The 24,158-nt window shown below is 44.7% G+C and overlaps 1 long non-coding RNA gene across 1 annotated transcript; it reads right to left on the bottom strand.

Moving 5' to 3' along the window:
* Positions 1–1,444: 1,444 nt before the first annotated feature.
* LOC123836899 (uncharacterized) lies at positions 1,445–10,320 on the bottom strand. The gene is made up of 3 exons (XR_006789117.3): positions 9,915–10,320; positions 6,360–6,491; positions 1,445–1,828 (listed from the first exon to the last, which is right to left on the bottom strand). It is a non-coding gene; the product is annotated as an uncharacterized LOC123836899 (long non-coding RNA).
* Positions 10,321–24,158: the final 13,838 nt, after the last annotated feature.

Genomic DNA, 24,158 nt, shown 5'->3' with positions numbered 1-24,158 from the left:
CGGGCTGCACAGAGGCTGTGTTCCTCCACCCACGGGAAGAAAACTCTCTTTGTAATTCACCACAGTTCCGCGGGGCCCCTCCTTCATGGCCAACATGGATGGTTTGGGGGTCGCACCATGAATGAAACTAGAAATCAGTGGATCTTCTGCTCTTCCCCAGAAGCAGAACTCCACCACCAGTGCAATGTGTTGGGGAAACAGACTTTCCAGGCTTCCTGTTTAAATCTGTCCAAGGAATGGTATTTACAAATATACCAGACTGGTATGAGTCACTCAAAATGCTCAGAGCATTTCCAGTTCCTTTTTAAAGGGAAACAAGCAGCATCCCTTCAAGAACTGCCATTGGGAAGGGGTGAAGGACCTGTGCCTTAGCTGTCAGGGGATTCCCTCCTCTCTTTACCTGGTCATCTAGACAAGGAATGACTCCCTCGGAAGAGGGACGAACCCAGCACCTCTCCACCCCAGGTCAGCTCTCCCACACATTCCTCTCTCCAACCTCCTTTCTACCTACTCCTCTAGAAGGTGACCTCCTGAGCCCGGCCAGGGCCATCTTCTGGCACCCCGACCACCCCCAACCAAAAGGAGCAGTGATTTTTTTTCCCCCTTTAAAAAACAAAGAGCTACTTTTCTATCCCCCTCCCTTAGAGCGGAAAATCCAGAGTTATTAGATAACCCAATGCTGTGCAATGTAAATTATTGACAGTGTCCCCTGGGAGATAGAAAATAAAATAATCCAAAGCCGTCGGAATTCTTTAGTGTTCAAAGGCCAGCTCTGAAATAACAAACTTGGGATGGAACAAACTTGGGATGTTCCCAGGTGACTGTACCCAAATACAAGGTGGCCCCGTACCTTACTAGTAAATATCCCCTTCCAGAAGGGCTTGGGCCAGCCTTTCCTTGTCAGGGAACTCACGGTTTCTGGGAAGCAGAGAACTCTGTTATGGAAGGTTGGGGGTCCAAGGAGAGGTACCCAGGGGTTGCTTTGAGGTCACTCATCTTCTGGGAGCCCCATCTTGTTCTATAGCCTTCCTAAGCCACAGAATGACTTGGGAAGGGCTCCAGGCACCAGTTTTCAAATGATAACCATAATGTCCTTCTGGTGCCCATGTGTACAAAAGCTCATAGCTACATTTCCCTTGAACAAAACCAGGGTTTAAAAGTCATGATTGTAATTATACAAGGTTTTAAAAATATATGTATATAATAGATGAGCGTCTGGGTAGTGCTGTCCATTGAGCATCCGACTCTTGCTTTTGGCTGAGATCGTGATCTCTGGGTCATGGGATCAAGCCCCACATCAGGTTCCACACTCAGCACGAACTCTGCTTGAGATTCTCTCTCCCTCTCCCTCTGTCCCACCTGCTTGTGTGCTCTCTCTCAATTAAATAAATATTTAAATACATACAAATATATATATAACAGACTTTAATTTTTAGAACCGTTTTAGATTTATAGAAAATGAGAGAAGATTTACAGTGCCCCCATATACCTGACACCAGTTTCTCCCATTATTAACATCTTACATTAGTATGGTACATTTGTTACAATTGATGAACTAATAATACTGATACATTGTTATGAAGGAAAATCCACACTTTGTTCAGATCTCCTAATTTTCCCTCAGTTTGTATCCTCTCCCCACCCATCCCCCAGATCCCACATTACATCTCATGATCCTGTCTCCTTAGGGTCCTCTTGGCTGTGATGGTTTCTCAGACTTTCCTTTTTTTGATGACCTTGCTAGTTTGGAGGAGTACTGGTTCAGTATTTTGTAGAATGTCCCTCAGTTGTGTGTGTCTGATATTTTTCTCATGATTAGATTGCGATTCTGGTTTGGGAGGGAGGAAGAGCACAGAGGGTAAGCGTCATTCTCATCATATTCCATCAACATAACTTATCCCTGTTGACGCTGACCATGACCACCCAGCTGAGGCCATCCCTGTCAGGTTTCTCCACTGACAAGTGACACTTCCTCTTTTTTCCATACCCTACTCTTTGGAAGGAGGTTGGTCTTGGACATGTCCTAGAAGGGAGAGCCAGCCTGAGAACGCTAGCTGCCATAGGATTGTGTCCCCAGCCACTGTTTTCTCCTCCTACCTCAGGTCGGAGTAGGACTCCCTCCAAACCCCACCTGCACCTCTGGCCACAAAAACCACAGTCCCTGCCACCCTCACTTGCCCAGGGCCTCAAATCACACCTCAGCCCTGCCACAACCAGGCCACACGTGTATCAAGGACGTATAGACCTGAGGTTGGCAGGACTCCACCACTCACAACAAGGAAAAGGCTCCTTAAATTCTAGGAATATCCTTGCAACCCACCCTGGGGAGACTCTGACAATTCACAATCATGTTTTCTTCCCATACCCTACCTACTCTTTGGAAGGAGGTCAGTCCTTACTTGGGTGGTTCTGCTTCACCTCCTTGAGGGTAAAGTGTACAAGTATTTGGAATTCTTATGCATGGAGATTTGTCTATCCTCCCTACTTACTTATTTATTCAATTATTTATTTATATTAATATGGACTCATGAATATTTACACTATACTTTGGGTTGTAATCCAGTACTACTTTTGTATTGCTCAAATTGTCCCAGCTTTAGCCATTGAGAGCTCTTTTGCTTGGCTCCTGTACCCCTCCAACATACCCCCTCATTTTGGTGGGGGACGGGGAAGGGAGGGGGCCTTCCTTACTTTCTGTCATTAGAAGGTGCCCTAGGCTCATCTTGTATATTTCTTACCCTGGTCCTCACTCTCCAAGAAGCGCTGGTTCCTTTTATTAGAGGATGGTATTAGAAACCAAGATTGGGGCCGCCTGGGTGGCTCAGTTGGTTAAGCGACTGCCTTCGGCTCAGGTCATGATCCTGGAGTCCCGGGATCGAGTCCCACGTTGGGCTCCCTGCTCAGCAGGGAGTCTGCCTCTCTCTCTGACCCTCCCCCCTCTCATGCTCTCTATCTCATTCTCTCTCTCAAATAAATAAATAAAATCTTTAAAAAAAAAAAAAGAAAGAAAGAAACCAAGATTGGGGACCTAGGTATACTCACTGATACCAGAGTATCTTTTTTTTCCCCCCTTTTTTGTTTTTAGGCCCTGTCAGAGGATAACCCGAAGAAATATTTTTGTGACTATCTATGAATACTTCAATATGTAACTATCTATACTGATGTTAACTAAAACATGATTTTTCACTGACATCTCCAACTCTAACCTATTAAGAGATAGAGCCATTTTTGCCTCCTCCCCTGCTGATCTGTAAATACCCGCTCCCACAGTAAGAAACCTGGCTCCTACCATCCACCATCCTTTTATTTAATGTTCCATTCCAGTATATACATATATAAGCATCATAATAGGGGCACCTGGGTGGCTCAGTCGATTAAGTGTTGACTCCTGATTTTGGCTCAGGTCATTATCTCAAGGTTGTGAGATCAAGCCCCACATCAGGCTCCACGCTGAGCATGAAGCCTGCTTGGGATTCTCTCTCTCCATCTGCCTCTCCTCCACGCTGCACATACTCTCTTTCTCCCTTCCTCTCAAAAAAAAAAAAAAAAATTATTAAAAAAAAGAGAATCATGAACCCACAGCACTATGGTAAGCAACATTATCAATTAGAGTCCAGTGCTTAGCACTGTTCCTCTTGCCTTTAGTCTTACAAATTCTACTCATCCCCAGTATTACTTAGGTCAGCACCTTTCCCCTAACGAGGCTGTTTCATACATTTTTATTATAGTTAGAATCTCTTGGCACAGTCTGAGTTCCTCCCTGGGATCCTCTGACCTTCTGAAAAATTTTTTTCTACTTCCCATACGTTGAGGTTCAATCTTTGTGCTGTAAAGTTCTATGGGTTTTGGCGAGTGCATAATGTCATGCATCCACCATTACATAATCATACAGACTAACTGTACCACCTTAAAAAGTCCCCTGTGCTCAACCTATTCCCCTCTACCTCTCTCCCCTCCAACCACTGATCTTTTTGTGTCCACAGGTTTGCCTTCTGCAGAATGCCACAGGACTAGAGTTGCACAGTATGTAGCCTTTCATACTGGCTTCTTCTACTTCGCAATATGCATGTGAGTATCCTCCACGTCTCTTCATGTCTGGTTTGTTGTTTAATCAATTCCAGGGGGAAAAAAGTGAGCTGCACAAATATGTCACTTCACCTAGTTCCCCTTCTCAACCTGGTTCCCTCATTTCCTACAGATCAGGATTTACATCTCATCCCAAGTAAGACCTTCCTGGTCACACCATCTAAAACTGGAGTCTCCTACCCCTCACTCTGTCCTGGCTTTATGTTTAGCACTTTCTAACACACCTTTACTTTTATTTATTTATCTTGTTTAATATCTATCTCCATGAGGGCAGGGATTTTTGCTATTTTATTCTTTGCTGTATTCCCAGCACCTGAAATAATGCCTGATACATAAGGAGCCCTCAGTAAATATTTGATGGGTGGATAAATTTCCTCAAAAAATGTGTATGTAGGTATATGTGCTTGACCCCATGCCATGTATGCCCCTTGACTTTACAGCAAAACAGTAATGGCAAGATGGAGTGAGGAGGTACGAGGAAGTGGTAGATAGTCTCAGCTCTTTCTCCTACCCACGTGCTCACAACGGTGCCTGACATTTCTCCATTAGAGATTAATTTAGCTGAGCGTCTTTTTCCCTGTTAGGTTCTCGGGTTTTCACTTTAAAATGTTTAAGGGGATACATTTAAATTTTTTTTTAATTCCTGAATGTTATTGTAATGAGTCAATAATTTAGAGCTACATAAAGAAGAATATTTAATCATCTCCCCCACTTCTCTGTACCCACCCCCTTAGACGTGGACCACGAAGACCCCAGTTCTAGCCCTCTTCTTTAGAAACCTAAGCCTCACCAATGAAATAGGGGTCTTCAGAGCCAAGGACAATTGCCCACTTGAGAGTCTGTGACTCCTTTTAGACCACATTCCAGGTACCAGGGATACTAGAATTCCCTGCCCAAAAGACCTCAAGCCCTCTCCCAGGACCAGAGTGAGCCTCCCCTGGGGTCTGTTCTTCCAAGGGCAGCCTGGCCCAGGATGGGTGCACTCATAGACTCCAGGAGCAGTTGTGGGGAGTGGGCGGGCTGGGGTGCCAACACATATGTGCACAAAGTCTCTTCAGGTGCACAGGGAGCTGGAGTGAAGAGCTGGGGAGCTGACAAGGCCAAGCTTCCATCTGTCCTCTCTCCTTGGGCCCACCACTTCTGGGTGTTAAAGTTGGGCCTCCCTCCCCCACTGTAATCTCATCCCCTAATGTAACAGGGTTAACAGTTTGGTACCTAACCCTCACATCTTTGTCTAGGAGTTCATAACATATAGAAATATGAACACATATGGAAGGGGTTTTCTTTCTTTTTCTCTATCACTTTTTAATAAAAGTGGTATTCCAATATATAATATAATCTATATCATGGCCACCCCCATCCCCAATTTATAGATCTCATTTATTCTTTTTATTAGCTTCATGATATGCCATAGTTTGAATGCATATTCCTTTATGATGAGATATGCAGTGTTTCTTTCCCTACCCCACCCCACCTCAAATAAAGCTGAAACAATCTTTATACCTGTAGTCCTACTTCCTGGTGCCTTCCTTTCGTAAGCTTTAGCTCAGATTCCTAGAAATAGGATTAGTGGTTAAGTCAAAGGCTATAAATATCATTTATTTCATAGATGTTTCCAAACAACTTTGGTAAACATTTACAGCAATGCATACCTCCACTGGCAATGGATAAGATGCCCATTTCACCAAACCTCCCAGCTCTGGGTGTTATGGATTGTTTCAAATTTTGCAAATTGAATGGGTAAAAACTGACATCTGGTTAAATTTGCTTTTGTTTCCCTGACTGAAGTGAGAGTCAGCATGTTCTCATACACCTGGCCATTTGTATTTCCTCTTTTATAATTCACCTACACACCTAATATCCTTTGCCCATTTTTCTATTGGGATGTTAGCTTTCTCATATCAAATTGTAAGCACTTAAACAGTAAACTTCTGTGGTGGTAAACATTATCAATTTTTTCTCCTGTCATCTATCTATATTATGTAAGGTATATTTTTTCATGCAGATATTTCTAATTTTTTGTAGTCAAATCTCTATTTGTTTTTCTTTTCTTAATGATTTCTGAGTTTCCTATCTTATTTAAAAAGGAATCCCTACCCGTCCTCCTAAATTTTGCTCTACTATTTTTATTGTCATGTGCTTCTTCCCTCACTTTGTAATAGAGAAATGATAGGAAACATCCTAGTGTTTCTAATTCAGGAAATAAAGGAGCTCTCAGAAAGGGGAGAGTCCCCAAGTTCTGTACCCCAATCTTTCTTTCTGCTTCTGCTTACCATTATGGCTTTAAAATGTCCTGTCTTCCAACAACCTCTTCTTAAAACGTAAGCAACACTGCAGAAATAACATCTGAAGGCCTCGTCAGCAAATCAGGCTAGAGTTCGTTAGAGCTTTCCAAGGACAGGCATCTTGGGGAAAAGACAGTGCCAAAAACAAAGAGAAGGAGAAGAAAGGGGGAGGTGTAAGGGCTCCATTCACTCATACTTTGATCCAAATAACAGAAATAAATAGAGTGCCTCCTCGGCATAAGGCACCGTGAAGGCCTGTGAAGGTTTGGGACTCAAGCAACAGCACGATCAAAGTCCTCCAAGGGTTTATTGTTTTGAAAGGGGAAATAAAATCCATATAGAAGCACTACACTACAAGACAAAATATACAGGTATAGACATAGGGCAGAGAAGGAAGGAGATCGCTTCTGGCTGGAGCTGACCCTGCCAAGAACAGGGGTGCCTGGGTGGGTGCCCGACTCCATCTGATCTTCCAAATCATCTGGGATGGTCTTAAAAATGATCGAATTTAACAGATTTATTATACTCCGTGGGTGCCACCCCAAACTTATGGAATCTAAATCCCCCAGTAATTTTGATGATATGCCGGTTGGGAAACTTTTACTTCTGGCTAAATCCTCACCAAAAGAAAGGGTGATGATATTTGTAGGATTCCTTAGAAAATATATATGTGCCATCACTTCCCTCGTCTGTCTTTTCAATGACAACACAGCTAGTCCGTAGCAGAGATCTGGCCGGAGATCCCCGGCAGGTCACCTAGTCCTCCATTGTCACTGGCTTTGGGTGAAGTTAACTGGCTCTGGAGTGGGTCTAAGCCCTGAGCTTAGACCTGAGTCTAAGCCAATCAGCATATCATACACCCCTTGGAACTATAACTGGTTGGGGGACAGACTTCTGGTTGGCAATCAGAGACCGTGAGATGCAACAAGACTCTGCCTGGGAATACCAAGCCAAAGGTCCTCATTTTTTTCTGCTGCATTTGAACCCAGGACCCCTCACCCTGAGAGCCGTTGGCAGTCATCTTGCAAGAGGAGAACACATGGGAGAGAAAAGAAAAGACAACTGGGCCTGGGTTGCATCCCTTCAGGTTTGAATCAAGTCGCACCTGAAGCCACACCCGATCTACTCTGGACTGCGAAGTGACCCCAGCCAGCGTAATTTCCTTTTTGGCTGAAGCCTGTTCAGATCAGGTTTCTTGTCACTTGCCACCTAAAGAATTCTCACTGATAGGAGGTACAAAGTTCTAAGTTCCTTCAGGTACAAGGAAATCGGGAAACGTTCCTTTTCTTCTAAGGATGATGTCCTCATAAGACACATGCAGACCACTGGCGACTTGAGTTAATTTGGAAAATTCTTTCAAAAGCCTCTAGAAATGGCAAAGAAAATGGTTTCTTTGTTAGGCCCAAGAAACACTCTCCTGAGAATGCAATGATTCCATCTCCTCACTTACTGGGGTGTGTTGTGACTTGACAGTGTGTTAAGATGGTACATTGTAAAAATCTTCCTTACGTTATCTAAGCATAAAGAGTTCTACAAAAACCAGGAAGAATTGCGCTGGGTTGGGAACTGGGAGGGCTGGTCCTTGGTGGCCCCTCCTCAGGGAACATCCTGCAGGTCTGTCACTGTTATCTGAGTGTTTAAGCGAACATCTGCCACACACAGCATCTGCTAATAGGGTAGGAGTTTGTTTACTTTTCCCTTTGAGACTTCGAAGCACCAAACTGAGAAGGAACGTTTTACATTTCCACGTCACAAGTGAGGAAAAGAGGAAGGAGAATGAGAAAAATAAGAGGGAGAAAAAAAAACCCTCCAACATAAGTGTCTTGGGAATCATTTCCTGTGTTCTAGTTTCTGACAGAGAGAGACCCTTCCTCTGTGTGAGACCACCCTCAAAGAGAGTTCACATAATATGTAGGTGCGGATAAGCATTTTAATCTATGAAAAAGTCTTCTATCAAAATGACTTTCATATTTGCGTTTTAATTTTAGGATTAAGAAGGTTGATGCTTTATAATTCTGGAAAACTCACCTGCCCAGACTTGGTACTTCTGACAAATAACCTGAGACAAGCCCACACTGTGTTACTGTCTGGACTCTAAAGAATATTTTGAAAGCCCTTAAAGTAGTATCTATACTCTAAGAAAATTATCAGGGAATGTTTATTATTCTCAGACTGATAGTCAATAGCAAATTTTCCTTAAAGCTATTTGTAACAACACATTGTTATTTCCTGACATCCTAAAGGACTCCTACAAGGACCAGCAAGTATCATTGGTGGTCATTCACTGACACCCTAAGGCCCTTTGGGATGGAGAATCATATTTTCAGCCTGCTGAACATTTCAAAAGCCTCTACCTCTTCCAAGGGAGCAGGGGAGAAAGGAATTGACATCGGAACCAGAATCTAATGAGAAATTCTGTAAACTCCAAATGTGATCTTTTGTCCATTGGTTCATTCATTCACCAAATATTCATTGAGTTCCTCCTGGGTACCTGCCACAGTCTAGGCACTGGAGATAGAACAGAGAACAGGCCAATTAAGTTTCTGCCTCCAGGGAACTTCTAAATTCTAGAGGAGACTGACAGAAACAAGCGAAGAAAGCATATGTAATATGATAGTATAGAATATAACTTTGGGCAATGATAAATGTTACCGAGAAACTAAAGCCAAATGGGAGATCGGGATGATGGAGTATGGTGCAGTTGTACTTGATGGAGGAATCAGAGGAGGAGAAAGAAAGAGCAAACCTTGGTGATTTGAGGAAGAGCATCCCAAGTGGAGGAAGGGGCAAAAGCCTGTAACAGGAACAGGTTTGGAGGCTGATGGAACACCTGTTTGTGGGGAGGTGAAAGCAGGAAGCATACAGAGCCTTACAGGCCACAGAAAGGAGTATGGATTCTATTCTAAACATGACTGGAAGCCATTGAAGGATGTGAGGCAGGGAAGTAAAGCAATCTGGGGAACCTGTTGGGTTAGCCCCAGCAGGGTGATGTCGCCTGGACCGGGGGTACCGGCTGTGGTCCTTGTTCTCAGCTATCTAGCCAGCCCCCAGGAAAAGCCTTGGCACAGTAGACCCTTAGTAAATAGAGGGTGAGGGAATAAATCAAGTCCTGGCCTGAGAGAGCTTACAATTTCCCAGGTGAGTCAAATATGTGACTATGTTAGCTATGACACAAAATGGGTGGCACCGGGGGCAAACGTTTGCTGGAGCCATGAAGAAAGGCCCAGCAGCTGGATGGTGCCGCCCTCTCCCCCAGGGCCCAGGGAATGGGCTGGCATGAGCCAGGGAGAGCCGCTGATCTGGTGGGAGGAACATCCAGTGGCACTCAGGCTGGCAGGTTTGCAGCCCCTTTGTTAAAGGGCTGGGCACTCTGCCCTGCAGGGCCCGCCTAATTCTCCCTGGCTTCCTGCAGGGACACTCAGAAATTCCTTCCCGTCCCCCTCTCCGTGGCCTGTGCTTAAGGCGGGGATGGGCCAATCCCCTCCACACCCTTTGTCTATCCATCCGGAAGTACTGAGTCAACAGCCCTTTCCCAGAACCCACCTCAGTTTCTTCCCACACCTGCAGCTTCTACCGTTCCCAGGAATGAGGTGGGGCTGTGCAAAGAGCAAGGTGTCAGGCTGAGGAATCATACAGTAGGCTCTCCAGATAGGTGCCTCTCAGACTGACCATGCTTGCAAATCTCTCCGAGAGCCTGGCCGCACAGATCGCTGCGTCCTGAGCCCAGACATTCGGATGGCGAAGGTCTGAGGTGGATGGAGAATTCTCACGGGCTTCTCAGGGGCTCCCAGGGACGCGGGTGCGGAGGCTTCCCGGCTCACCCTTTGAGGTGCACTGCTCCATAGGAAGCCAGGATGAGGTTGGCAGGAAAGCAATAATAAATATAGCCACGATTTACTGAGTGCCAGACTCTGGGCTGAGGGCATTATGTGAATAATCTCTTTTAATCCTCACCCAGCCCTGTGAGCTGGCACCATTATTAGGCCTATTTAACAGATGAGGCTTGGAAAGAGTAGAGAACTTTCCCAAGGTCTCATAAGCTTACAAGTGAGACTTGCACTCAGCTGTCCAGTTCCAGTGCCCAAACTATTGAGAGAAATCTTAGGGGAATAAATGTTGATAGGCTGACTGGGACGTGTTATAAATTGACAACTAGAGAAAAGGTCAAGAAGTAAAAAAAAAAAAAAATACACCCATACACCCAAGTGTTTCTCCACAAAGGGAAGGGTGTATAGGCAGCTATAATTGGACCCAGCAGAGTCTCAGGAATGGCACAACTTCTGGAACAATCAAGATTAAAAATAGCTGTGACAAAAGGAAAAAGAAAGTGTAACACACATTTCCCTCTCTCCTTTGTACTTATCTAAAATGTCTATATTGAAGATTAAAATTGCGCCAGATTAAAAATTTTCTTTTACTTCTGTGGTTTTCTCACCCCAACACACCCAAGGCTCTCCGTGGTATTCTGGGCAAAACACGTAGTAAATAATTGGTCTAAACCCTATGTCTTTGTTTTTTATCTATGAAGTATAACAGGTAAGCACCCACTCTGAGTTAACTCAAATTACTGCACAACCACACAAGCTAACCAGGAGATATGTTAAAATGCGATTGAAGAGTTATGAAATGATTTGGTATGAACAGCCTTTCAGGGTTGGACAAGAAAAGAAAATGGTGAACAGCATTCTCCTAGTTGGATAGCATACACACTGAAAATGAAATTATTTTATGAAATGAAATGAAAACAAAAATACTTTCTTTATAACCAATGCCACTCAAGGAAAAGCAACAATCTGGCATAAATCCATCACAGAAGGACTCAACATTGGAGGAGATGCTAACTCAAACCCTTCTTTTCCAAGGAGCAATCCCTTGAACGTGATGCAGGGTTAAAGCACTAGCTCGCATCCTCATCCCGAGTGCTGACTTCCTCGTTTTTGTAGATTTTAAATCAGACCCAAAAGATCATCTAATGCGGTTAAATAATCCAGTGTCTGGATTCATGACTCCAAAATGAGACCCAAGAGAGAATTTATTTTTCCCCTAGATTGCCCGAACTCTCAGCTTGAGAATCCTCCAGACACCCATAAACATAATCCTGTGCGCTTCTGCTAATCATACCTTGCATAAGTGCTCCGAGGGTTTATTTTACACGCAGGCTCTCAGTGGGGAAACAGCCTGGGAACTGATGGGCCATAATTCATGTTCCAATTCAGTCGTTGCAGGAGAAAAGGGGTCGTGGACTACAATAACCAGGCTTTCTATATCGTTGTCGTAGTTTTACTTTTTTAACATGTTCCCTAAACCCAGTGAGCTCCCTGCTCAAAGGAGTTCAGAGATTATTATAGTCAGGGAATTCTATTTTTTCTGATAAAATCTGAATGAAGACACTCATCAGCCCTTGTTCTCCCAAGGCTGGCGACTCATGGGGTCCTGGGGACTCCCATGTGCACAGACACCGCATTTTCCTAAGTGGTGGTTTTTCTCAGCTGTTTCTCTGAGCCGCAGAAGGAATGCTGAAAGTCAGATGTCCTGCTTTTGGTGAAGGGCCTTTCCCCACACCCTCACTGTCTTTTCCTTTCACCCTGGATTATTTGACTGGACCCCATGCTGTGGACAACACTGCCCCACACCTCTGTCTGAACCACCTTACACATATGCCCATTGTTACCTGGAGTTCTACCTCTGGGGGAAAAAAATCCCAACTTTCCAACAAAAAGCCCCAGATAAACTCTTCAAGGTTCCCTTGTATATAGTATTTTGGTTGGGTTTTTTTTTTTAAGATTTTATTTATTTATTTATTTGAGAGAGAGAGAGAGAGAGAGTGTGTGTGTGTGTGTGTGTGTGTGCACGGGGTGGGAGGGAGAAGCAGGGAGGAAAGGAAGCATGAGGGGGAAAGACTCTCATGCGGGGCTCTATCCCACGACCCTGAGATCATAACCTGAGCCGAAACTAAGAACCAGACGCTTAACTGGCTAAGCCACCCAGGCGCCCCATCTTGTATATAGTATCTTGAATCTAAATATATAAAGAGTGTCTATCCTCAAGTTTCTACAGAAAGCTGGAGGTACGAAAGAGTTCTGAGCGACTAACCCAGCTCTGTCCAATGGCAACACGACAGAAGTCATGTGGGTGATTTCAAAGGTTCTAGTAGCCACAATAAAAGAAAAGTAAAAAAAAAAAAGAACAGGTGAAACTCGTTTTAGTAATAGAGCTTATTTAGCCCAATATAACCAAATAATCAATATTTAAAACATGATTACTATTTAACATTGCTAATGAAATATTCTGCGTTCTCTGTCATGCTAAATCCCAGAAGCCAATAGGTGCAACGCATCCTGGCTTGGATGCGGCACGGTCTAAGTGTTCAAGAACCACATGGGGCCAACGGCAGCTGGAGTGGACAGAGCTGGTCTAACTAATCACACAGCAACTATGAGAATCTTTCAGGAGCCCTATTATTTGGCAGCTCTTTTAACATTTTTCTTCTTTAAGGTAGACACTGGCTTCACATCTCTCCGGATACCCTACCTGAAAGACACTCAGTACAATGAATGAATGAATGAATGAATGAATGAATGAATGAATGAATGAATGAATGAATTTACTCCCTTAAATCATCCCACCTAAAAATACCATTTAAATATTAGAGCCTGCCAACAGTGACGTGTAATTTTTTTTTGAAAGCCAAAAATAAGCCTTTTTTTTTTTTAAGTGTTAAAGAAGGTATACAGGTTTAATTTGGCAGAAACCTCCATATAACCTTGGTACTGTGGGAGCTCACTGAAAGCCAATGCTGTCAACATGTCATACTTTGACTTCAAAAAGTAAATGTGTCACCAAGTGCCCACATCCAGCCAAAGCCATGTCGCTCAGTAATGCTGGGGACAGAGGCCCAAACTGCACCAGGCCTTAAACCAGCCCAGCTCCTTTGAGAGGGAGAAGGACGAGGGGGCCGGTGGAGGAGGAGGAAAGGATTCCTTTGCAGCCCCTGCCCACTGGCACTCACAGCCACAGTTCTAGGGTGCTTGGTCTCCCCACGGTACCTGCCTGAGGTCATGGCTGGTCTTTGCCCCAGCGCCTCCCCCCAAGTGGCCCTCAGTTGGGACCCCACTGCCGACTCCAAGGAACCCCTGAGGCCACAGTCTGAGCACCTCTCCTTGAGAAGCATGAGAGCTCCCTGGGGATGGAGGATTTTCCCTTCCTTCTAGCCCCACCTGGGCTCCCAGCTCCCAACCTGCGGGACCACCTCCTCAGCACAGGCCCTGTGTTTAATGATCAGCTCGAAGCCTTGAGTGATGGTTCTCTAGCTGGTGCTGTGTTGGTGAAACTCCCAGGCTTCCTTCCTTCCCTCCTTCCTTCCTCCCTCCCTCCTTCCTTCCCTCCCTCTTCCCTTCCCTCCTTCCTTCCTTCCTTCTCTCCTTCCTTCCTTCCTGCTCTCCTTCCTTCCTGCCCTCCCTCCTTCCTTCCTTCCCTCCTTCCTTCCTCTCTTCCCTCCTTCCTTCCTTCCCTCCCTCCTTCCTTCCTTCCCTCCCTCTTTCCTTCCTGCCTCCCTCCCTACTTCCTTCCTCCCTCCCTCCCTACTTCCTTCCCTCCCTCTTCCCTTCCTCCCTCCCTCCCTTCCCTTCTTTCTTCCTCCCTTCCCTCCTTCCTTCCTCCCTTCCCTCCTTCCTTCCTCCCTCCTTCCTTCCTTCCCTCCTTCCTTCCTCTCTTCCCTCCTTCCTTCCTTTCTTCCCTCTTTCCTTCCTCCCTCCCTCCCTTCCTCCTTTCCTTCCTTCCTTCCTTCCTTCCTTCAACCCTTCCTAACCTTTCTTTCTTTCCTTCTTTTTCTTTCTTTCTTTTTTTAATACAATGATATCCTGATCCTGTCCTAACGGTTGAGCTAGGTGATTGCCCCAGTGAACATGTTTCCTACCTCGGTTCTGACTCATGCTCATTACATTGTACTTTGAACTAGGCCTTGGTTATCTGCTGTCTCAATCACTAAAAACAATCCAAATCGTCTCTCATTGGGGCAGCTCACTACCGCCTCTCTAAAATTAACTCTCAGGAGTGTGAAGCTTTCATAGTTTCCCCCAAACACCGCATAGGACGAACCTAGATGTCCAGCTCACACGTTCATTCATTCCAAACTGCCTCAGGTTGCTTCCAGTGTGGAAAAGGTGCCAGAGACATTCACAAGCACTTCCAGATGCTGCAGGATAAAGCAAGTTGGAGGAAATTTTCACTGACCTCTGCTATCCAACCGGGAGCAATGAGGATGGTAAATTTTGAGACCATTCACTCATTCACTCAGTGGCAAAGAGAGGTAGCTTGGACAGAATTCTCTAAAGTGGGCCTCAGTTTTTCCATATGTGAAACGGGGGGAGGAAGAGGCTCAGACTGAATCGTTCTGATCTTCTAAGAAGCAGACACCGAGAGAGGCTTGGTTGTGCAAGAGCAGCGTCTAGGGAAAATATCTCTGAGAACAATGGAACGGGCCCCGCAAGAGGCTGGGGTCCCGCAGCCCCCAAAGCGGGCCTGACCCTGTGCAGGAGGGAGTTGAGGGGGGATCGTGGGGAGGAAGAGTCTGATGCTTCAGTGCATGCCCAGAGCTCCAAGGGGGGGCCTCAGAGCAGCAGGGGAGGGGCAGGTACACCCCTGTGGCTGGAGACAGACACGGGACAGGCACATTCGCTTGGGCACCACAGTCCACCCCTTCTGCCATGTATCAGCTCGCTCAGGCAGCCAGCACAGATGCCACAAAGTGAGTGGCTGACACGGCAGGACCGTATTGCCTCATAGAGCTGGAAGCTGCACGTCAGGGATCCAGATGCTGCTAGCCCAGCTGGTTCCTTCTGAGGCCTCTCTCCTTGGCTTAGAGATGGCTGTCTTCTCCTTGGGTCCTCGCATGGTCTTCCCTCGGTGTGGTCTGGGTCCTACTCTCCTCTTTGAAGGCCTGCAGGCCCGCCAGATTAGGGCCCACCCCTATGACCTCATGGTAATTCCCTTTGTAAAACCTGTCTCCAAATACACTATCGCATTCTGAGGTCCTAGGGGTTAGGGGCTTAGGGGTTAGGACTGCACCATAGGACTTTGGGGGGAACACAATTTGGTCTGTAACCCGCCACGTATCTGCTTCTCTTCAGTATCAAGTAGCAATCCCTCCACGGCCCCCATGCACCTCTCCTCCTCAGAGGAAGCTCAGAAGAAAGCTGGAGAGACAGTGCACAGCCCCCATAGCTGCGTTGGATGTAAAGGCCAAACCCATACTCATCCTCTTCCTCCTCCACTACCTGGTCTGATTTCCTATGGTGTCATGTCTCATCTTGGGGGATCTCAGAGGCTCACCTGGTGTTGTGACCCAAGCCTCATTCCTGGAGGGTCCTACAGCCTTCTCAGTTCAGGCTTGCTAGGAGAGTCTATACCTAGTCACTACAGGGGAGGGGTACCCAGAGGCACCCAAGGGCACCCCTGGGCTCTGCATGGATTTCTGCCTATTGTGTAAAAGGAGCCCTTCCTCCTGCTGCTGGTCAGGGTCACCAGCTCCTGCCCAGATGGTGATTCTTCTCACCTGCTGATCCCTGGGCACAAGTCCAAGGTGACCTGGGGGCAGAGTTCAATGGTACCCCTACTATCACAAGGACCTTCGGCCCTGGAGAGAGCCCACAAGTGCAGGAACAGGAAGCACAAAAATCCCCTAGTGAGTCACTGGAGGGATGTCGGGGCCACTCCTGCTTCCCCATCTCGGTTCTCAGATCCGTGTTTCAGAGTCTCAGGTTTTGCCCACCAGGGCCCTGGACTTCACGTGTGCTGAGCATTCCAACAGCTCTGGAGGTCAGTGACTCTAACAATAAGACCTTCCACCTACAACTCAACTGGGTCTGCTCTTCCACAGCAGGAGATCCTTGGGTGGGAGCAGCCCAGGAAGCAAGGCCTCCTCACGGTCATGGTGACGGACTTGGGAGTGCCGTAACGGGGACATTGGTCAGGCATGCTCCTTCCCACTCACAGTCTCTTGCCTTGCAGTGACCCCATGATTGTGTGCTCATCACCATTTCTGTGGTGTGTAAGCGCACTTGAGAGCATGCTCTGGAGTCATGTGACTTCCTGACTGCACCTGACTTTTCTGTCCTGCTCCGAAATGTAAGGCGCTGCGCCACATCTTACCTTCTTGTCAGGAGCAAAGGAGGTGATGTGTGACTTTTTTAAAGCTTGTTTAAGCGCTAGTGGGACTGGCCAAAATGATTCCAAAATTCATACGGAAGAATAACTTTTCCACAATTGCCAAGAAGCTTTTGAAAAAGGCTAGTAGGTGATGGGAACTTGGCCTGCTATGTGTTACAGCTCATTATAGAGTTGCTACAATCAAAACCCTGTGGCTTGCTGGGCTGTACCCATATCCACAGCAGGTCTCCAGGCTGAACAGCTTCCGGCATGGTAAAAAATGTAGGTAAGGGAAATCAGTAAGCCAGATCCATAACTTCTGAGTAAGGACTGGCTCTAAGGAAGGGCTGGGTCTTCAGGGCTGGGTGCAAAGTGGACCCATATTTAAATATCTATCTATATCTGTATCTATAAATACAGAGATAGATATAGATATTTACTATGTATGTACATATAGTAAAAATAAATGGATTAATAGAACAAAAGAGAAAACTCAGAAATAAACATATATACATATATAAATATATATATATATATATATATATATATATATATATATGAATCCAATATAGAATAAGATTCCATTTCAATTCACCAGGGAAAAAATAAGTAACTCAACAAATAGGAATAGCTGAGGAGGAGATTAGAACCCTACTTCATTCCATATATTTCTAAGAGAAACTGAATTATAGGAGGTAATAGGCCTGGGATTAAGGTGAGGCAAAGGAAGTGAGCCTTGAGTGCAAACCTGAAGGAGGCCCTTGTTTTCAGGGCTGTCCAGGTGCCCTGGGTGTGTCTGAGGTGCCTTACCCGCCTAGTCCCAGCCCTGGCAGGTGAAAGCACCTGTCAAAGATTTCACCACAGCATTGCTGGTAAAAGGAGGTCCTTGGGAACAATCTACCTGTCCATCAGTAGGGAAATGGGTGAGTAAGTTATGGTCAATTCATAGGATGGCTATTCCAAGAAGTGAAGCAAACATGGAAATAAGTCCACGACATATGTTAAATGAAAAAGTGAAGTGACAGCCCCAAGTCTAGCATGATCTAGGCTATTCCCATGTATGCCTGTTTATATGTTCTTGAAAAAAGTGGCAAATACCTAGCAGCTAGTTATTCATGGCTACTTTCAGGGAATGGGCTGGGGTGAGGTGAGAGATCTGTTCTCTTCATCCCATATTTTGTTAGTGATGGGACTTTGAACCATTTGTTTGTTTTTGCTTTTGCATATGTGGAATTTTTCAGGGGAAAAAAAAAAAGCTGGTGGCAAATCCTAGTCAGAGAAACCCCAGTTTAGCAACACATGGGATATCCTGGTTGCAGTAAGATCGTTCCAGGGCCAGACTGGTATCAGGGAGGGTGATAGTGGGGAGCACAATTGTTGTGTGTGACAGAATAGGAAGGATCTGGAGTCCTAGAGTAAGGATGACAGGACCCAGAAGTAAACAGCCGAGGAGGGAGAGGCGACCAGAACGAGCAAGAAATCCATAGATCCTGATGAGGAAAACTGGCTTGTGTGAAAGTCCTCAGGTCTGCCATGATGGAGTAACTTTAAAGAAACAAGTACAGATTTTCTTCAATTTACAATAGGATTGCATCCAATAAACTCATCGTAAGTTGAAAATATCCTAAGTCAAAAAAAAAAAAAAAGAAAGAAAGAAAGAAAAAGTCCTAAATCGAAAATGCATTTAATCCACCCAACCCACCAGACATCATAGCTCAGGCTAGCCCACCTTAAACATGCCCAGAACACTTCAGTGAGCTGACAGGCAAAATCATGCAACACAAAGCCTATGTTATGATAAAGAGTTGACTCTCCCGTGTCATGGACTGAATGCTGTCCTGAAGGTGACACACAGAAGGGTCTTGTGGGTGCAGAGAGGTTGTCCATGTATTGGTTGCTGACCCTCAGGACTGCGTGCTGACTGGGAGCTGAGCCTCACATCAGGAGAGCGTGTCTACCAGGTATCGATAGCCCAGGAAAAGATCAAAATTCAAAATTCCATGTATAGTTTCTACTGAATGCGTATCACTGTCACATCATCATAAAGTTGCATCGTAAATCGGGGACCATTTGCCCTTTACTTTTAAGTTATTCCATGTGATGTCTCTCCTCATCCACCCCATGGCCCCCAATCATCTGTTAAACTCTACTACATACAACTACATTTGAGGAAAGAAAAAAGGACCCTGTGGGGTTGATATAAAGCAGAAAGAAGACAACAGATACAGGAAGTGAGATGTGAGATTAGGAACTGAACAGATTTAAAAAAAAATTTTTTTTTTAAAGTAGGTTCCATGCCCAATGTGGGGCTTGAACTAATGACCCTGAGATCAAGAGTCACATGTTCTACCAACTGAGCTAGCCAGGCACCTCCCAGATTTTTTCTTAATGGAGCAAGAAGTAACCAGAAGACTAAGGATGACTACTATCGAAAAGACAAGAACAAGTGTTGACAAGAATGTGGAGAAATTGTAACCACTCATACATTGCTGGTGGGAATGTAAAATGGTGCAGATGCTTTAGAAATCAGTCTGGCTGTTCCTCAAAACATAATAGGATTCAACAATTCCACTCCTAGGTATACCCAAAATAAATGAAAACTTATGTCCACCCAAAAAATGTGTACACAAATATTCACAGCAACTTTAGTCAAACAGCCAAAAAGTGAAAACAATCTAATGTCCATCCACTGATTGATGGATAAATCAAATGTGCTATATTCATATAATGGACTATTTGATGAAATAAATAAAGGGAGGGAGGGAGGGAGGGAGGGAATGAGGGTGGGAGGTAGGAGGAGGAAGGGAGGAAGGAAGGAAGGAAGGAAGGAAGGAAGGAAGGAAGGAAGGAAGGAAGGAAGGAAGGAAGGAAGGAAGGAAGGAAGGAAGACCAATACATACTACAATATGGATGAACCTCAAAAACATCATTAAGTGAAAGAAACCAGGCACATATTATATGATTAGAAGTAGACCATGTGTTGTATGATTCCATTAAGATGAAATGTCCAGAACATACAAATCCATAGAGACAGACAGTAATTCGTGGTTGCAGGGTTGGGGGAGGAGGGAATGGACATGACTACTAACAAGTATGGGATTTCTTTTTAGGGTGATGAAAATGTTCTAAAACTAATTGTGGTGATGGTTGCATAGCTATGTGAATACACTAAAAACCATTCCATTGTACATTTTAATTGACTGAATTACGTGGTGTGTGAACTGTATGTCAATAAATTTGTCCAAAAATAAGTAACCAGAAGAAATGCAGGCCCCCCAGGGACAGGAGCTCCTGCTGAGGGAGCAGCCAAGGTAAAGTAATGGGGATGTGAATGTCCAAGTTTGACCTGTGGGGATAGAGAGCTTGGGCCACCAGGCAGGTGACATCAGGGACACATGTGAAATGTGGCATGTTCGGCCCAAGGTCTGACGTGCAGGGAGGACTCAATAAATATTAATTCTTGTTAAACCCCTTACTATTGTCTTATTCTATGCCATCCTTCATCACTCCTTCCATTTTTCTAGCTCACTTTAGCCATAGCCCAAGCATGCAGAGGCCCACGCTATGGAAATGCATGAATACGCATTTAGCTCTATTTATGGTGTGACAAAATTTGTATCTTGTGAAAGGAGTTATGAAACCATCAGGACACACCTCACTTGATGGAGGTGAGTGAGGGATGGACAGAGTGCCTTCTCTTTGTGCAGCAGAAATCACCACAGTCCCCTAGCAGGGTTTGATGTTTGGGGCTGGATGATTCTTGGCTGTGGGGGCTGTCTTGTGCTTAGTAGGTTGTTTGGTCTCTAGCAAAGTAGCATGCCTGGCCTCTACCCACTAGGAGCCAGCAGCGCCCCCTCCATTTGTGACAATCAAAAATGTCTCCGGACATTGCCAAACGTTCCCTGAGGGCTCTCTTGCTCTCTCTCTCCCCCTCCTTCTCTTTCACACACACACCCCAACCAGTCCATAACTATAGCCCTAAAAGATGTATGCTATAGTGAACTTTGAACTTTAACATCAGAAGGAAGCAGAAGGTCCTTAAGTGGGTCCCAGACTGAAGAGACACCCACCTCCCCACCCCCCATGTGCCCCATCTGTCACATACTACTCCACATCCTACTCCTAGACCCATTCTTAATCTGTCCCCTGTACCACCTCTATATCTGCCCCACTCCCAAACACCCCCAAACAAGCCTACAATCTCTAGCTATGATACTCAGACCTTTGGTCATCCGTCCAAATGTCAGACGACTGAGACCTCAGCAAAGGCTCAGATTCGTGTGTGCTGGGGAAACAGAAAAGCATCACATGGGATAGGAGCTGGGGAGGTGGGTGTATTGGGGCAGAGCCACGGAAGGGGAAGGAAGAGTGACCTGCCATTTATCAAGCCGCTATTTCACGTATCAGGCTTATACTAGCAGTTTCTTACACATTACTGCATTGGATTTTCATAGCAACCTTTCATAAAAAGTATTTTCCCTTTTTGGTAAATGGAAACATTGAAATTCAGGGAGGTTTTGGTAGGTCACCTAGAAACATGCTAGCCAAAAATCACTCGCATCCCTGGTATGCACGCAGCTCCTCCCATCAAGAGATGGGGTCTATTTCTCCCTCTCTGGATCTAGATTGGCCTTGTGATGTGCCCTGAGCAAACAATGTAACATTCTGGGACTTCTGAGCCCAGGTCTTAAAGGGACCAGGAGCTTCTGCTTTCTCTCTCTTGGAACCCTAAAGTCGAGGTGCTGTGAGGAGGTCCAAGTAACCTACCCAGAGAGGCCACATGGACAAAACCAAGACTGTGGTCAACAGCTCCATCCCAGCCACCAGCTGAATGTAGTAAAATGCATGAACCCAGACAAGACCAGCAGAAAAATCAGTGCTAAGAAATAATACACTCATATGTGAACTAACTTGAATTTAAATAAAATTTCGAAAGACAAAAAAAAAAAGAAATAATACACTCGTGTTTGTTTTAAACCACTAAGTTTTAGTGTAGTTTGTTATGCAGCTATTAATAACTGATACAAGAATTAAATAATTTGCTCAAGATTATACATCCAGAAGCACAGAGGAATCAGAATTTTATATAAGCTTATTTCTATCAAAGCCTCTTTTCTCCCATGAAGGTACACTAATTTGTCCTCTAAGACGTGGAACTATCTACTGGGTTGGGGTGAAATCATGTGTGAGGGTTAACTGAACACAAAGGATATCAAAGAACTCAACAGTTGACAATAGGTATACCTCCTAGTGAAAAAGTAACAAAAGAGTAACTATGGATAAGATTTGACTATGGAAAAGTTATACTCATTAGCTCCATTTGTGGAAACTGTTGATATTGATACCTAATCTATATGCAGCACGTATTATTTAAATATAATTAATAATGGGGTGGCAGTAAATTCTAAATATGTACACGTCTATTTCCAAGTTAGCAACTTTGACCTTTGAAAAGGAAGAGGAAACATTGGTTCATAGGTTAATCATATGTATATGCACCTCAGTATTTTTAGCACCTGATGGCAAAGTCAGAATGCTCATTTCCTATCTTCCGTAATCATTATCCCTATGGCAAGGGGAAGGCAAGACCTGTTGGGTCCTCCCCACAGCACACCCCACCCCCCAAGTAACATTCAAGCTTCCTCCATTCAAGATCAGAGCTAGAAAATAAGGAAGCCTAGGGTCCTAGGCTTAATACAGCCCCTGACTTCGAGTTTGAACACACTAAGAGCAAATGAGATCAGACCACTCCCCGAAACTCAGGTCACCTCGCTCACTGTATAATCAAACTTCTGTGGATCAGGTCCTTAATCCCATCAGTGGTGTGACAGTAAATGGTAAACATTCAATAACTGCCTCTTTTGGAGGAAAAAAAAAAAAAAAAGCTCTGATGTACAGCATTTGCTGTTTCTGTGGTATCCATACTCCCACCATGGCCAACTCCAACCTACCAACGTGACATTCACCAGCATGCCAAATTCATGAAAAGTTAACACTCAGCTCTCTCCTGTATGACCAGCCCCAGCTCAGCACTGACACCCCACCCACCCATGTGCACAATATTATATCCATTAGGATTCTGTTCAGCTGTCAGTGATAGAAAGCTCTGAAAGATAGTGGTTTAACAGAGGAATTTATTTCCTCTCTTTTATGTAAAACAAGTCCAGAGGTAAATCACCTCGGGCTACCATGGTAGTCCCATACCATGACCCAGAACTTAGCCTCCTCTGCCTCTTGGTTCTGCCGTCCCTAGGAGACGGCCCTCCTCTTTATGGTTGGAGACACCTACCCATCCAAGTTTGAGTACGCAAAATGGAAGACATTGCAGAAATATACGCCTGCTCTTAAGGGGGCTTCCTAGAAATTTCACCAAAGATTTTGTGATGTCTCATAGGCTAAAACATAGTCACGTGGTTAGATCCAGCTGCGAGGAATCCTGGGAGAGGTAGTTTTTTAGTTGCGTGCCCAGGTGAAAGTCAGCATTCTGTTACTATGAGGGAAGAAGGATGAAGTAAGAAACTCGCTGTCTCTGCCGCCGCAGCCACCACAGACACGGCTGCCATTTATGGCTCTGCCCGCGTCTTACACCAAGCTCTTTATCCATGTTATTTCAGGGTTTTTTGGCCACAGTTCTCAAAGTGTAGTGGTACCAGAGAAATGAATGAATACAGATGAGCATCTTTTAAATTTTTTTATTTATTTTAATGTGGGGGAAAAAAAAGTACACCAAATGTCATTTCAGATACTTTTGCTTAGAATTAGGGTAAGGTAGGTAATAACTTTTTAACTTAAACGGGTATTAAGTTCCAGAAAAATGAAGTAAATAATAGTATGGGTGATCTGAGGATGGGGGGGAAATTCTTAGGGTAATGCCCCCATGCCTGAGATTTGAGGAACACTGAGATAGCTGTCATTGTCCCCACTTCCCAGAGGAGGAGCCTGAGGCTCACGGAAGTGACGTAACTTGCTCAAGTTCACACACAATTATGTCGGTAGGTTTGACAACCTCACTTTTGAACAATGACTAACATCCCCTAATATTGCATTTGAGAATAACTGTGATGCAAGTTCTAGTACTTTTGATAAAATCCTTTTCTATACACATGTAAGTTTTAATTTTAATCTTTTTTACGTAACTATGAACATAAGGTTATATAAATGCAGCTAAATAATGTATATATAAATTACATAAATTTATATATAATGCAACTAAAAACCCAATTTACTAATACTTTTCGGAGGATTCTGTGGGGTGTCTCCAGGGAGCCCAGTGTCTCCAGAGATGATACCTGACAACGGCTATCAGCTCACAAAGTCCTCTTGATGTCCTTCGGGGCTGGATTGCACAACAAACAATGGTGATGCATTTCTTAAAAATTAGAACAGATTCTGGGAAATGGAGGACAAATTAGGGGAACGCAATACATTACTAACACAACTGATGTAACACAGCATGGGCCTAGGGAAGAAAACATAAATTAGAGTAAATAAGTTATTCTCATGTAACTTTATTTGGAAATAAGAGACTTATGAACATTAACATGCAAATTCATGCCAGATATGCAAATTGTGTCCAAATATATGTAAAATGTGCCCACATATATGCAAATTTGTTTTCTAAGCTAAGACCTCGGAAAACAA

The sequence above is a fragment of the Mirounga angustirostris genome, unplaced genomic scaffold (assembly GCF_029215605.1).
Source record: "Mirounga angustirostris isolate CCGP_5_RB_7025 unplaced genomic scaffold, mMirAng1.0.hap1 SCAF_8, whole genome shotgun sequence".
NCBI classification, from domain to species: Eukaryota; Metazoa; Chordata; class Mammalia; order Carnivora; family Phocidae; genus Mirounga; species Mirounga angustirostris.
Note: the sequence above shows the minus strand (reverse complement) of the source record. Positions and strands in the feature narration are given on the sequence as shown.